The 17,020-nt window shown below is 38.7% G+C and overlaps 1 protein-coding gene across 1 annotated transcript in view; it reads right to left on the minus strand.

Annotated features, from left to right (window-relative positions):
• Positions 1 to 17,020, minus strand: part of tnr (tenascin R (restrictin, janusin)) — a 125,542-nt gene that overhangs the window by 54,127 nt on the left and 54,395 nt on the right. The window contains exon 4 of the mRNA XM_028427291.1: positions 12,173 to 12,226. The gene's annotated coding sequence lies outside the window, so the exon portion shown is untranslated. The remainder of the gene's footprint in view (positions 1 to 12,172; positions 12,227 to 17,020) is intronic.

The raw sequence follows: 17,020 nt of genomic DNA on the forward strand, positions 1-17,020 counted from the left end.
CAAGCCTATGAGCCACTATAAAACAAACTGCAAATTGATACACAGGCTTTCATAACAAATCACATGATGCGTACACAAATATTAGACATGAAGTCTAAAACTGTCCAGGTAAGAATGTGCACAACAGACTGTGAATGCTTTAGTGTATGTGTGTTCACATATACTGTTTATTCACAGCTAAATATCCCAAGCATGTAGAAAAATATAAATTTAATGACTTTGTGAGAGCTGTGAAACAATGCTGTCACTTTATGTATTACCTGGCAATTTCTACAGAGAAATTGGATGAGTTCACCCCCTGTGAGGCTGAAATGAAACTGCCTGCTCCAATTATAATAGAAACCATCAGGACACTTTATGCAATGTCACAAAGGAAAAGGTAAAATATTCATGCCTACACAAAAGAGGCCACTTGGCAAAATAACCTTAAATATGAAATGAATCACAAAAACCAGCACGCTTAAAAGTTTGATGTAAAAAAAAATATAAATCACTTTGATCTAGTCTTTCTAGTCTTTTCATCTTGTTAGATTATACTTTATTTCTCTTTGAGGTGAGCTTTTTTGTGGTCGTGAATCCTGCAATCTTATAACAATATCTTTCTACCTCCAATGTGATTCACAAGCAGCCAAGCTAATATGAAAAGAGAATTCAATCTAAAAAATGCAGAGTGTAATTACATTGAGACCTAATTCTTTGTCACATAGTTCAGAAAGAAGACTTTAATAAGTACTGATGCTGGAAGGGGGTGTCAGGACAGTAAATGGTAAATGACAGTGAAACACTTTCATGCAATCTCGTCATATACAAGGGTACAAACAATACAAATACAAAAACCACATGCACGTTAGTACTGAAAAGATGTTTGTCATGCTTCTTGAATCATCGCGGATGAGTCAGTGAGCCGTTATGCCTCTACGGGTGTCTATCCTTCTTTTATGTTTCCTTCGACCTCTCTCACAGAACAGCAACACACCATGTGATTTTTTTATTGACACTTTACAGGTTGATACGCTGCATCGCCCATCTGGAAACAACAGCAGCTCTGCTTAGATCATACATGTTGCTGATTCTGTCAAGCATGAACTCAACCTGTTCACCCACTTGGTACTTAATATATTCAGATGCAGTCACATTATTCACGTTTGTTGGAGCTTGCATTATGAGTTAAGGAGCAGGTTTATGTAATGAAGTAGCCACTGACTGTCTCTCCAGCAGGAGAAAAAACAACACTTCATTTGTTGTTGTTATTCTCAAGGTATATAGACACAACTGTGTACAGTGTTCCTATTTGATCAGCCTCTGAAACAAGGTGACTTCTCGTCTAATAGGCACAGGCAGCTCTTTCCCTTTTTTAACATAAAATGTTTGCTTAAATTATAAGCTTGGCAATGGAAATAAACAGTGGCTCAAGGCAGAAGCTCATTATTTCCTATTGAAGGCATAAATTATAACAATGAGCATAACATAAGCACTTTCAATTGTCTTTCTTAGTAAACATTACTTTTATAAATAGTATTAATAGTATAACTCCACTCGCCACAGAACATACATTTAGTGCTGCAGTGAAATTTTTGACATTCTGGTTGTATTGCATTAGTCAAACCAAACCAATCATCACATGATCTACATAAAGCAACCACTGTATGGTATTACACATTATATTGACATTGTATGAAGCATTATTTTTTTTCCACAATAGACAATGACAACAGCCGTCATAATATTATTTTCCATGCTGATCAAGGAATATGAGTTCCATTATTTGGGATATAGACAAAGGTTCTGAAATGAGAAACCATGACAGCTCCGATTATAAAATGTCCATTACAAAATTACATGTATGGTGATTTATGGCATTTTCTAAATCTAAGCATGTAGTTAGGAAGCCAGGTTTACACTTCACACATCAACAATTGTCACATTATTTGCTGCAAATTGTATAATTACACTGTGAATTTGAAATAAAACTTTATAAATCACAGAGGCTCGGCAGGATACCTAAGAAAGACAATTCTAATTTAGTTAAAAGCTAGTTGTATTAGTTAATATGATTAGATTGAATTAGACTCAATTAATATAGTGCTAGTTTATTACCATCATATAAAATCAAACTGTTGTGCACAATATCACAGTGTCCCATGTCTTAAGTTTCAGTGCAGGGGTGTCTTTTATCAGCCCTTCGTGGGAACAACAAAAAAGACGACAGTTTGTTATTACCACAACAGTATTAACAGCAGGTTTAAGTGCAGCTTCCTCCCCCATCCATTATGATTCCCTCAGCACGGATGAGTGAAAGCAGCTCTGACTTGTGGGAGTGTTTTGTGCTTGCAGCTCTTCAGTGAAGCTGAGTGGATAGCAGAATTCACAATGGGTCGTGACGTCTCTGTTCCCGTGGGCTCTCTCTCAAACGAGCTGTATCAACTGCATTTACATCTGACAGAACACCCTCTGCACAAGCACACTGCTTCCATTATTTGCATAAGTTTTTCATATACAAATCTTAGTTTAATGCACAGTGTGCATGATTAGGGAAGGACTAGTTTTTGTAATGTATCATAAGAGAAGTAGTGAAAAACAAAAACATGCACAGAAGAATAAATTGTATGCTGAAACACAATACTCTTAAAAAGCCATGAGACAACATACATGAAGCAATATGAGGATTTAAGAATAACAAAAATGGAAAAAGAGCAATTGGCTAAACAAGTCTCTCACATGCAACCAGCTGCATCATGAAGCGAGATGTAATACCTCTCTTCCCACAAATAGATCATGATCATAGCCTCTCTCTGAAAAAATGTGTGTATCTGTGTAGGGACCCACAGGAGATTTACATCTCGGTTGGATTACGCAGGGATACGCACTGGAAAGCTTTATTAACACTTACACGGGGTGTGTGTGTGTGTGTGTTCACTCTCTTTCCATGGCCACAGGGCTTTTCAGATTGTTTCCTCCTCACTAAGTGTTTGCTGTCTGCCCTGTGGACATATGTCTCAATCTGTGTACGTTGTCTCTCCCCTCTCTGTGGCCCCCTGGGGACTCCACAACAACATATAAATCAGCCAAAGGGACCAGTTGACTGTCACTGAGGAGTCCAGGGAAGGACAGTGAACATGTTTATGAACCAACTGGCCTCTGTAATCTAGCTGCTTTGAAACACTGTAATCATGAGGTGCAAAGGAAGTTGTATGGCTAGATGTTGAACTGCCTCCTTGGGGTAAAAAAAAGGGAGGGGGACATTTTGTTGTGATACTTACACTTCCTCATGAATTTATTCACCTCTTGTGCTGGTCCATCTTCCCTTATTTGCTGCTTTCATTTTTCATTATCACAAGTTGTCATTTTTGCCATCTCCTTTTATCTCTTTTCATTTTTTCTCTTTCTCTGAGGATTTTCTTTATCCCTAGAAGTCATTTTTATACTCTGCACAGTAAATCTGTTCTCCCAGAAATGCTGATTTTCAGGCCCAAAGCCACAAACTCTACTTTAGCGACGGAAAGACTGAATTTTCTCCACTCTGTGCTCATTTATTTCCAACTCTCCTTTTCTGGCAGAAGCCCTGTTATCCCCTCCTTGCTTGCCCCATGGAAGTAAAGCCATAACCTCCATTTGCACAGGTTAATGTGTAGTCACCTCAACATGAACATAAAACCAATACCAGGGCTTCTTGCGTGGGTGATCGCTCACTCTGTCCCTCTTGCTCTTTCTTGCTTTGCTCTTTTCTTTCGCTATCCCCGGATCTGTATTTCTTTCTCTGTGTCTCCTCCCTCAATCGCTCTTTCTCCCCCTCCACCTTGTAAATTGGACTCTGGCAACATTACGATGCTTTTCTCATTATTCCCATCACTCCGGCCAAATTGCCTTGTCTTTCAGGGCCATTGGGCTCTGCTCATTGGCTGCTCCGGCAACCTGGGGGCTACATGAGTCTTTTCCTCCGTCTCAAAGGCTGCTTCACAGCAAAGATGGAACCAAGAAATGGATTCAATTCTATGGCAAATTATACAACCTCAGGCCACTGATGACTGCCTAGTCCACACTTAACACTGTCTCCATTTATCACTGGACATGTAAACAAATGTTCACAGAAGGAAACGGAGAAAAGTAAAGTAATAAAGCAATAGTCTTGGTATTTAATCCCAACCATTCCATGAGTAACAGAAATCTAGGTAGGCTAAAGTCAGGTAAAATAAAAAAGTACTATGAGGATCTGAGAAGAATGTATCCTCTGCAACACCAATCTATAAAAAATGGCATGTGCAAGATGACAAGTGCAACCAATTACAAGAGGTTTTCATTTACTGTAACATCTACAGTGCAGTCAGTGACACCATGTTTTTTTTTTGCCACCAGATTTCCATTTACACCGCACTGCTTAAAATGCAGCTCAGCTATGTGTATTTGTACTCCATCTATTTTTCCTTCTGTAGGAAGTAGATAGGGTCAATGATAGAAAATCTAGCATGATTTATGGAAATTCAGCATCTGCTGTGGTCCACTGCAACAATGAAATCATCATCGATAAAACAGCGTCTTTCAGCTCCTCCTTCATCCTGGGGAAGAGGACATAGTGTAAGTATGCCCAATCAAGTGAATGGGAATGAGTTCATATTTGTGGCCATCCCTACTGTGCACTTGTGAGCTCATGCAATATCCTGGTTGGAAGAGCACTGAATCTTCGTGTTCGGACTGTCTCAAAAAATTACTGAAGTGAGATCCTGTTTAGTTTGTCCCTTTTCAAGCTCTTCCTTTGCATCCTGGTAAAATAAGAGGCCATCACCTTGCCTGCACACCTTGCTGATTTAGCTTTCTTCTGAGCTGTTTCCTCTATTTCAATTGTTCTTTTATGCCTGCTTGGAAGTAGTCCAAAGTCCTATTATATACTGCTGGAGCAATGTGTCAGAATCTACCTCAGAAGAGGCAGATTGTCCGTTGACATGTTGCACTGAAGATGCTGCTCACTAGGCCCAAAGAGTTTCAAGTTACAGCAAACTGACAGCACGGTCATTTCTCAGTATGTTGATCTGTAAAGAGTGTCTCAGTGTTGTCCTGTTGATGGTGATCGGACTTCCAAGACTGAGGTCAACGTTCTGACTCTCTCTGCCATATTTAAAATTCAGCAGTCCACTTGCTTACTGTGTTGTTAGAAGGAGCACCTACCATTTGTGCTTCTACCATGTAAGCCTGTGAGACTACACAATTGAATGATACCATGAAGGCCGAGATTGAAGATGCTGCTGACTTGTCTTTCCTTCATCATGGTTAAACCTTAGAGAAAATATTTTCTTTCACAAATGAGAACAATTGTGACCATTTAGAACAAAATGGGAGAAACTGTAATTACAGATGCATGCTAAATAAAAAAAAAGTAAAAAAAATAAAACGAAAGACAGAAACAGCACAAGAAACGCACTGAAAGCATAAAAATGGATGAGAACAAATAGGAATAAAAAAAACACTACCGGAGGGGAGGGACACAAAATGGACGAGAGAGGAGAAGGGCACAGGAGACAGAACAGGCCAAAGAGATGGAGTGGACGGATGAAAAGAGGCGAAAGGACAGTTAAAAATTTACAGAATGAAGGTAAATGCTTAAGTCCTTTTGAGTTCACTCAGCTATGAGTCACCAGGATCTGAAAAGATTTTTTCTGCCTTCACCATCTGCTACAGCTGAATGCCTACTGCTCCTCTATTATACGTGGCTTTTAGCAAATTCATTTCACGTCAGAGCTGCCTGCTGGTCATTTTAGAATGGACAAAAAAATAAAAAATAAACAAAACAAAAAGGTAGGAAGTAAAGTGAGCCAAAAGGTCTGCATTTTACATAAACAAAAACAAGTGTTCTTTCTTTACATACTGCATGTAGCAAAGTCCACAGTAACTGCTTTGCTTTGATAATTCATCAGTATCCCTGCTATTTTATGCATACCTGATTTTTTCCTTTCCCTTTTATGGCACCTGCATAAAACACATCAAACAGTCTGTCAGTGCCTTGTTTGACATGCGTTTATAGTCCTCTGCCTTTTTTTCCCTCCTCTTACCTTTTTGCTCAAACATCACCTAAAACAGAAAAAATGGACAAAAACTTCAAAAACCTCCCATCTGTCCCCCCATGAGTGGCTGTTGTCTGTTGGTCCCCTGTCCCTCTCTCCCTTTCCTGGCAAGCCACATCCCTTCTTTCATCTTCTGCTTTCAAAGGCTTTTGTTTCTTATGGGACAGAAATGACAACACATCCGGCTGTAGCTTTTATACACTGTAAATAGGTGGAGGAAAAAAAAAAAGTCATCCTCCTCCTCCCACCTGTGCTAGCCGTTTTTCTCTCTCCTCTATGATTTAAGGTGGGTTGGAAGCAACAATCCAATACCATAAGCTGTGCAGAGACGATAAAGCAACTTGGAGGGATCAAAAGGATTGACATGTTCTTCTGTTGCAGCTGTCTGTTCAGTGCCATGACAGCGAGGGAGGAAGTGCTCCTGGCGCTCAGGAGGGATTGTATTCAATTACCAAATAAACAGCTCGATGACAGAGAACCACAATAAGTGCTTCCTTTAAAACCCAAGCGGTATTATGTTTCATTATTATGGGCATCGGCTTGTATTTGTGGTGACATTACCCCACTTAATAAATAACCATCATGTTTGTCAAAGTCTTTATGTTGGAGCATTTGATTTGATTCATGAGTTCTAGTCATTTTTTTCCAAATCTATAAACAAAGTGCAGAAAAATACACATTAACTATGGCAGACCATAAAAAGCAGATATAAGAGCTATGACTGATCCACTCGCTGCAGCAAGTGGATCATGTTGAATCTGCTGCCCAAAGATTTCGCATCCATGTACAGTGGTACCTTGGTTTGTGAAAATAATTTGTTCCGGAAACGTGCTTGTAATAGAAAGCACTCGTGTATCAAAGCAAATTTCCGCATAAAACATACTGGGAACTCAGATGATTTGTTCCACAACCCAAAAATATTCATATAAAAATGATACAAAACATAAAGGAGGAGGATTATTATGTAGACAACTTTCACTATCACTAACTGTATGCCTTTTTGCACTGCTATCTGTGAGTGTGTCACTACGACTTGTGTGTATAAAGTGTGCATGTGTTCACAATGCTATAGTAAACAGTATACGCTTGCCTTGCACGGATGTTGACTATATGAGTAAGGCATGCCGACACAGACCGAGCATGGGAGCTGATTACCCACAAGAGAGAAAGAAGAGCAGCGAGAGAAAGAAGAACCACAGACCCAGCTGGAATTACATGACGCTTGACAGATAAACCATATACACACAACTCGTATTGCAACACACCGCTCGTTTATCAAGTTGAAATTTATTTAACAAGAACAAGCATCTTTTTCAGCAGGAAAATAAAGTTGAATGTCATCTTCTAGCTTGTAAATCCACAGTATCATTATTTTGTCAAAAAGTGTTTTCACTGACATTTTCTTAATGCCTGCTCTGTCCCACAAGGTCCAGATTGGTTGGACCTCCATTACTTGAGGTCAGGTTGTCTCACAATATAAATTATGGACCAAGCTACGACTGGGCTCAAGAGGCTTTTCTTATTGATTGAACTACAAAGTGGGACATTTTGGTAAGCCTTTTATTAGTGGTTAAATGAAGACAAATGATCAAAAAAAGTCCCTTGACAAACCCTGAGGAACTATCTTAAGGTATAAATTGGTCCTACTGTTTAAAGAAGTTGTTGGACTTCCTACATTTCAACTTAAATACATAAAGAATTAAGCTAAATTTCATCAGCAAACAAAAAGCTAAGTCTCATAAAACACTGAACCTTTCATAACTTCACTGCCTAGTAGTGCAAAGAAGGACTTATTTTATTCATTACCTTTAAGACACGTCTTGGACTCGGACCTGCATGTATCTGAGCTTTTAAGCCTTTGTGAGCCCAAGCACAGCTTGAGATGCTGAGGCAGCACTGCTTTGGTCATTTCACAGTCTAGACAGACGACTGAGGATTACCAAGCTTTCTTCATCAGGGTCCCGCAAGACTTTCTGAACAACCTGACTGATGAGATTGAGCCAAACTCTCTAAAAACCTACTTTGAGAATTGCAATTTGTTAAGCAGCAGTGTGTTTTTGATGTTGCTGTTTCAATTGCTGTTTGCTTTTGCAATTAAGGACAGTGCGCTTTGCTGAAACTTGCTTCTGTGTCCTTTTACTTTTTGCTGGCTACAGTGCAATTGCATTTTCTCTACTGTAGGAATTATACAGGCTGTTAAAGGAAATGTCAGGTTTTTAGGAGCTAGGGGCAGTCTGTTGAGACATCTAGTATTGATCCAGTTTACACAGGGTCAAATTGAAGAAGCCTTCAATACAGAGGGAGGTAAGGTCAGACTGAATGGGTTATCTCGGCTACATCTCGGTACCAGGACATCAGATTGTGATGCTATCAGTTCCAGGAATAGCCTGGTGAGGAGGAGATACAAAGGTTCGCTTCATTAGCAGAAAGCCTGTCACAGTGACAGACTACACTGACTGTTTTCAACAGCATGGTTCAACAGTGCAAACGTAGAAAGAGAAGACCATTTCACCACTAAGGGTACAACTATAAATAAAATGAGGACTACTTAAAGAGCAGTTCTTGTCTCAAATCATTCACTTGACAGTTCTTTGGCAACAAAATGAGTGGAGAAATGGATGGCATGCTTTGGTTATGTGGTCATAATTTCTCTTTCAATATTTTAATCCAAAATGTCTAAATGTCTAAAAGTTTCTTGTTTAAATCTTTACATCTCACTTAACTGCCATTTTTCTGTAACTTAATACACTTTCTGGTTGCTATTTTTAAATTGCTTGTAGAAGTACATTGTGTTTGTGCCATTGTGTTTGCTACTTTGGTACTTTACCTGCAATTTAGGAACAAACAACATTCAATTGATTGACAGGTGAACAGATAAAGCTAACATAGAAGCAGATGGGTCAACCACCACTTGTCAGTTGATTGGTCACCCTCAGACCACTTCCAAAAAATGCACAAAAAGCACATTGGCTGCCATTTTGACATGAGATGATGTCCAAAATTGTGAAAAACAAAATAATCAAAAAAACTGTATCATTCAAAACAGCTGCCTTCAACCCAACTTTATGTATTTTTAATATACCCTACATTTTAAGGTAGCTCCATACATTACTATGATATGCAATATATAGTGATAGTTCTGTGCTTTAGAATGTTGTGTGTTGTGACTACAGAGGAAAAAAAAGCAACCTGAGACACGATGCATAATCCACCTTATTCTAAAATCTGTCTAAGAGAAACTTCAGTCAAACCTTAACTCCCCAGATATATGTGCTGAAATTTGTCAGTGCTGTCAGTGGAAGTTAAAAGAATTTCACATTCAAAGTTACTTCTCTGGGGTTTGTCTGTCCTTACTCTGCAGTTTATCATCTTCTGTAAAAGTTATGTTTCATGTGATTTCCTGTCATGTAGTCACAATGTTTACTCCCTGTAGTGGAGACGCACTCCCACAATGTTGGCTCACAATATAGCTGTTTGAGTGTTTATGCACAGTAGAAGAGTCTATCTACAGACTATCCCCTGGTGTGACCAGGATTTGTCCCAACCCAACGCTGATTTCCTGACTTCATATATTTGCTCAGAGGTATGTACAGAAGAGTTTTTGCCAAACGCTTCTCTTCAGCTGTTTGTCTCCCACTCTTCTGGATGCCCACTGTCTCCTGGTGCTGCTACCATAATCAGGACTGGCACAGGCACACAGACCATAATCCCCATTGATTAGAAACCTGAGATCAAAAGCTTCCACTGCTGTCACTCTCGCCTCTTGTCTCCACTCCTTTCAGGCTGCTCCTTTCTCTTTCTCTCTCTCCATCATTCCTGCTCTTTCTCTGTGTTCTGGGTATAACTTCTTGTTCTCAAGCCCACCTATCTTTCAGCTCCTCATGCCTTAACTGATGATGTACTACTAATAACCAGAACCTAAGCTCAATCAGGACACATCAGTCAGAATAAACTGGCTTATTCTGAAACACATTTGCTCGACCACATGATGTTTAGTGGCTTAGTAGATTCCACATCATGACTGGGGCTGCAGGTGGCTTATCCTCTCATGTTTAATGTCAGCAGGAGTAACATAGCTGCTTAATCATTGGAAAGCTTGACAATAAAGGGACAACAGAGGCTCACTATCTTACTGTCTCTGTTTTGCGACCTGTCCTTTTTGGTTTTATTCTTACTCATATCTTAAATTGCTTTTTCTCTCTCTCTGCTGCTATCGACACAAGTGTTCTATTAGGGCAATGTAGAAGTCATTTACCCAGACTGTTTCTGTGGTTTCCTTCAATTCTGCAGGCACATAATGATGTATTCACCTGTAACATCCTCTATATTTAATATCTCATTACTAGCATTAAAAACCACTGGGCCTCCGTTATTGTAACATAACAAAGACAAACAAGCTCAAGCCTCTGAAGATTACTCACACTGAGGATTCAACTTGTATCTGTAGCAATGGAACAGTGCATATAATATATAATCAGGGCTGGGAGATATGGCTTAAAAATATGATCTCAAAATGTATCACATGAAACCCAAATTATGATTTTAATATCACATGTGACACTGTAACAAAAACAAATGGCAAGGAGTGTAAAATTAAATCTCCTCATAAAAATCCTGTCTAAATAAATTTATTTTAAATATCCAGAGAAAATCACATTTGATTCTCGGGACACATCCCGAGGACATTGACTACACTACTAATAATAATAATAATACTAATCACTGCCAAAAACTGAAATCTGTGTGAAAAAAGCTTCCTGGTCCGGTGTGTGAGCACAGTAGGCTGTGTACCTATTCTGTCCTAGATCCCAGGGCTGAAAATTTAATTAAGTGATGAAGATACCCAAGCTGGTTAACCCACATGCAATTAGGCAGAGCAGTGCAACCTATTCCCAAATCGAAGAGTGCAGATGAATCACACATATCACTGCAGAGGTGGTGAAGCCCTCTGAAAGAAGGAGCACTCATTAAAAATGAAATACGGCTAAGGACATTGCTCTAGCTGTACTGAAAGGTATACTGATATTTATACATGAAATACATGTACACTACATTATAAATGTACTAAGACTAATATAGGAAAGTGATTTTGGTGCTGGTTCAAAACAATACAACAATAATGGGAGTATTTGTGATCATTTCTATCTTGTATAATAGATTATAATGGTCGATCACTGCACTAGTTCTAGCTTAATTCATCCGGACCTTGCACAAAAAATGGGCTTCAGCCTGTTCCTACCAACCGTGGAGCTACTACAACCAACAAGGGTGCAGAGAAGTGTTTTGTGCATGTTTCTAAAAACCGAGGTTTCTGAAACTAGAATCAGATGTTTACAAGTGCAACACATAACCAGGAACCTCAAAAAAATCCAGTCAAAACCACAATGCTGGAGCACCTGTAACCCTGGAAATGACAGATCCTGTGGCCACCAATGTGACACTGTGACAATGTGTTCAGGAGGAAAAAGAAGAAAAAAAACAACCTCCAACAAATAAAAAGGATAATGAGACAAGGTTCCATGTGATTCTATTGACAGCATAACCTTCACTGCTTGTGTATAAAACCAGATAGAATACAGACACAGAGGAAAAATCAAGTCAAAAAGGAAACCTTATAGCTGAATGTGCACTCTGTAATGTGTGTTTGCAGTGACTATTGTCGGTTTACCAGACCAAGCGTAAACATTCTGTGACTCCACTCTATACATCTGAGGGATTTATGGTAAAGCACAACACTCACTATAGAGTTGTATTTGTCTTGGTGTGATAGCAAGATTTCTGTGAAAAAAGCAGATAATATGTGTGTGTGTGTGTGTGTGTGTGTGTACATCTGTCATATAATAGAAAATTGGCAATCTATTTGTGTTCCTATTAGAAAGCCAGTTATGGTGATGAATACATACATGGAAATTAGCCCAAGATGAGGGCTAATTGTCTGATTAGATGTGCTTCAGGTTGATAGATGCACAATAAGCCCATGCACATAAAGCAGTCATTAAGGAACATTAGACCATTAAATTGAACATTACACTATAGCCACAGGGGGAAAAAAAAGCGGGTGTTCATTAATGCGTCTCAACACGTAGGTGCGGGCCTATGTTTATGTGCGTGCATGGTACCTTTTCTGTGACTTTGTTCTCTTGTTGCCAGTCTCTGTCTGACTCTGCACCTGTCTAAGAGAGTGGAAACATTAAATTAGCATTACAATAATTACACATTTAAACAGCTTTCTCCCTGACTTATGAGTACAAGATTCTCTAAAAATCATTTGAAATGCTAATTGCTCTGTGGCTAACACGAACAGGCCGAAGTGAATATTGGTCCTACACATGCTACATAATGCAAAATAAAGATACATGCAAACCACAGGTAGGAACACACACATAAAGCTTTTAGAAGTCTTCTCTTGTAGCTTCGAACCCTACCTTTGATGCCTCTCCTAAAATGAGAGCGTAACAATGGGGCATTGCAGGGAGACTAAGGTTTAAGTATGTACACTTTCCCCCACTGAGAAAGATGCTCTTCTATCAACATGAAAGAAAGAAAAAGTACTCATTTGCTTTCCTCATATGGTGCACTACTTAGTTTTTCTCTCTCTCTTTTTTTATGTTGTTGTTGCAACGAACCTCCTGAGGCACACACACTCCCACGCAAACACAAAGCCAAGCCGTGTTTGCTCTTGAGGGTGTCTCACCCTCAGAGAGATAAAATGACATGCTTTGCTGGCCGGGCTGTTTTCAGCACAGAGGAATTGCAAATTCTCTGAAAACGGTGTCATTTTCACTTGGGTTTCTTCCAGCAAAGAAGGTTGATTAAATAAACAAAGGAACTCGCCTCCACTGTTAGTTCTTCAAACATAGTAAGAGGAAAAGATACTCATCTCCATCTGTCCTCTTCATAAGGGAAATTAACATGCAAATTCAGACTGTTTACATATTTGAATACTGCTTTCAAATGTATACCACACATTATATATCTTCCTCTTTTTAGGGAGTATGAGGATGGATTATTCAAATGTAACTTTGATTTACACCCATTATATAACAACATTTAAACAGGCATTATTACATGCAAACATATCTTATCCTTGAAAGCAAATGAATGCTTATTAAGAACTTTCTGATATATCTCTTTTTTTATTTGCTGCCATTTAATAGTGATCATTTCTCTTTAAACGCTAGCACGTCATTTCTATAGCTCCTAACGACACAAGACGAACCTTGTGATTGTCACACAAAAAGACAGAGCGAAAACGGGAACAAAACACTAAAACAGATCGACAATAAAGCCCAGGCATCTATGCAGGGGTATGATGTACAGAGGTGATGTTGCCATACCTACTTACTATATCAAGCAGCTATTCTGAGGCTAAGAAATTAAGCAAACACCGAAGTGTGTTCGTTTTAACTGGGATCATGAGACCAAGTAAAGGGAAGCCAGACCTTCAGGAGTCCAACTGCCCTTTCACAGTCAACAGATGTCGACAAGCAATAAATATATGAGAGAAAATATCTCAGTTTCGTTTGTATTTTTTCTTGAAACTGTCACATTTGAGGCAGGCAATGACAGCACAAACTCTCAGCCAATTTAACAGATTAACAGAAACCAGTTTTTCCTTTACAAACTTCAGCAGTAAGTTATAGACCTAGTGTTTCATTTGAATGTCAAAAGGATTTGCAAACCAATAATTCACTCACAAACAATGAAACGGGCATCTTGAAATCACTCACACAAACATGCCCAGGCTTTTTGTATTTTTTTTCCTGCATGCTGTCTCACTGAGAGTGCACAACATTACAGATGGTCCTGTTTTCTATTCTGACTGCTTTGTAGTTGCTCTGTGCAACACTGAGGAATGCTTTAGAATGTAAATCATGTTAAGTTCCTGCAGTTTATTCGCTGGGTTAGCAACTACTAAAAATTGCTGTAACTGCAAAAAAAAAAGAAAAAATATGAGCATAAACAAATGAGTGCGTGTAATAAATTTGCATTCCTCTGTCTTGGCATAAGCATGACCAAACAATAGCAAGAAGCATAAGAAATAAAGTTGGCGGAGCTATTATTACTGGTTGAAGTCTGTAGTTGGAAATCATAGATCGGACAACATTATGCTTACATACAGTACCATGCTTAAACTGGATGGCCAGAACAGTTCATCTGGACATCTAGGCACAAGTCTGGCCAGAGGAGTGAAATAACAGTGTTCCGTGTGAAGAGGCTGGGATGGTGGATCATTGCTATAGAGGCTAAAGCTGCAGACTTTACCCACGAGGCTGAGGTAAAACATCCCTTTATGCCATTATATACACAATAGGCATGCCGTATAACACATAAAATGTGGCTGTGATTAAAAACTCAAGGTAATTAAACCAAAAGGAGAGGTTCCAAACTTTGTCAGTGTTGTGCACTTACATTTAAACCACAAAGCCTAAATATATATTGCTGTCTATAGTCCTCAATCTTAACATAATTCAGTACAAATGCAACCAGGGCCACTGCATAAATCATATTGGCTTACTGAATTGAGAGCGTATGAAATATCTCAGATGATAGATAGTCGGTATTTAGTCAGGATGGCACAGAGCCACTAGTGAATTCTCTAGTGAGACACGTACACACACATACACACACACACTCAAAGAGAGAGACTGAGAAAGAAAAGAAAAGAGAAAGACAGACTGAAACACATCCCAGTCCATCTCACTCTTTCAAACACACACATTCATACTTCTATACCCTACTCAGAGCTCAGGACTTGTATGAATCAGCCTCTCTCTCACTGTGCAGTTTTTTTTATTTTTTAAATCAGTGGACGATCCCATTTCCTTTGTGTTGATGCAGCAGATGGATTCCCTCCCACTAACCATTCATCAACTGCCACACCAAAACCTGCCTTTTGCCCCCTTTACGCCAATGAAAAATGGGTTTCAGACCATCTCTATCCACCAGAAAGTAAAAATCGTTTAATGTGTCATCAAACCATTTTCATCACATGGTTCTACTACAGCTTTTTTTTTTCTTTGTTTCATTGCAAAAAGTGAAATAGTATGAAATGGTACAAGGATACCTGAAGAATATAATCATCAGTGAAGAAACTCACTGAGAAACACTGACAATTCTTGCCAACCATGATCCAACACAATTATCAAAGATCATTATTTTCTTGGTCTCAAACCAGTTATTACTCACAAGTTCAATTCACACTGATGTTTCTATGTCATGATTTTTCAGAAATCTCTCCACTATGTCATCACAGTTTATTTATGGGAGTGAAGGCAGCTGAAAATGAGACATTTCTTACTTACTTTGCAGTAGAGGAAATGAAATTCAGACTACATTTGCAAGAGGACTCCAGCGCCTTTGTGAATTAAAACGTTTAAACAAAAAAAAAAATCGTATGCATATTGTGTTGAGCTAAAACAAAAGTATTTAATGTAGGGGTATTCACTTTTTACTAGTTCTGCCGATGTCTCTGCTAATGCACAATGACTATTAGTCTTTAAGTAAACTTTTAGGATCAGAGCAACTGTATCACACAGCTACAGGGATATCGTGTTTATTTAATCATCAAGTGACAAGAATTGTGCAATTCAGTTCGGAAATTTGCTGGAAGGTGCACAAAAGTCACACCATAGAGAAAAACAATAAAGTTTATGCAAAAGTGACTCCTCAACTGACCTCAATGTTCCAATGTCAGTGCAGAAAGAAACATCCTTGTACAAACATAGCTTTGATCTCTATATATACTTTCCCTTCTCATGACCTTTGTACAGAGGCATATTTTAAATGTATAGCACAAAGTTATATAAAAGCTATGTATAACAATGGGTGGGTGCTATCAGGGTGCTAGCTGTCTGCTGAGGGATCACAGTGCATGTACAAACAGAGAAGATAACAGAACAGTCAGAGGAAGAAAGGAAAGGTTTCATCCAAGTTTGAACTGCCGTGTGACTGATCTGCAAATTGGAAAGCTGGTGTGACAGCAATAACTTTTTGGACTTTCAGAATGAAATTAATTTGTCAGTCCCAATTGTGATTTAATAACTAAGTGTTAAATCATGACAACAAAATGTGAAGTTGAGCAGGTTTTGTGCTGTGAAAATTCACATGCAAAATGGGAAAATAAGTGAATGCTTGAATGTTGTGCAATCAGCTTGATTACAGGTGTTTGATCCACTGTGTGTAATTTCTTCCCACACCAGTCTTTCGCTGAAGTGTGCGTGTGTGGGTGCACCCACCTCTCTGTGCCTGCAAAGGCTGTCTTGAGTAGGATATACTCATATTACATAATTAGTATTGCATGGATTGTTTACATGCAATACTCATTAAATATGGCTGTGAGAGAACTACATTTATATAACTGCAGCTGATGCCACATGACATGTCTCCAAACATATCAAAGCAAATATTACAGTAAATAATCTAAAAGAGTCTAAAAAGTCTCAGAGAAGATAAAGCTTCTAAATAACTGGGCCCTTATGTCTGACTGTTAAAAATAATGGTCATCAGTGCTGTTGTTCCATGATCAGTCAGACCGTTAAGAAGTTTTGGTGAATTAAAAATGACTTTTTTAATCCCTGTGGGGAAATTAGTTTGTAGTAGCAGCATATCAAAGAACAATACATACAACGTATACAAGAAAAAACTCTTATATACACATACACGCACCTAGTAGGAGATTTCGGTAGAAACACACACACACAAAATCGGTAACTTTTCTCTGCACAAACAAAACTTTTTAATCAGAGTTTATAGGCTTATCAATTAGGCCACATGCAGTATCTTATTCAAGAAACTGAGCAGCTTTTATATTTTATATCACAGCATGAGTTGACAGGACCTTAGAGAGGTCCTGTCAATGCTATGCACATTAAAACCTTCAAATCCTGCTTCTCCTGCTGATTTGAAAGAACGACTATCATGAAAAGGCATATGCTGGATTAGCAGCTTAAATAAAGTGTAATTTG

This window comes from Parambassis ranga, chromosome 17, assembly GCF_900634625.1.
Source record: "Parambassis ranga chromosome 17, fParRan2.1, whole genome shotgun sequence".
In the NCBI taxonomy this organism is placed as follows: Eukaryota; Metazoa; Chordata; class Actinopteri; family Ambassidae; genus Parambassis; species Parambassis ranga.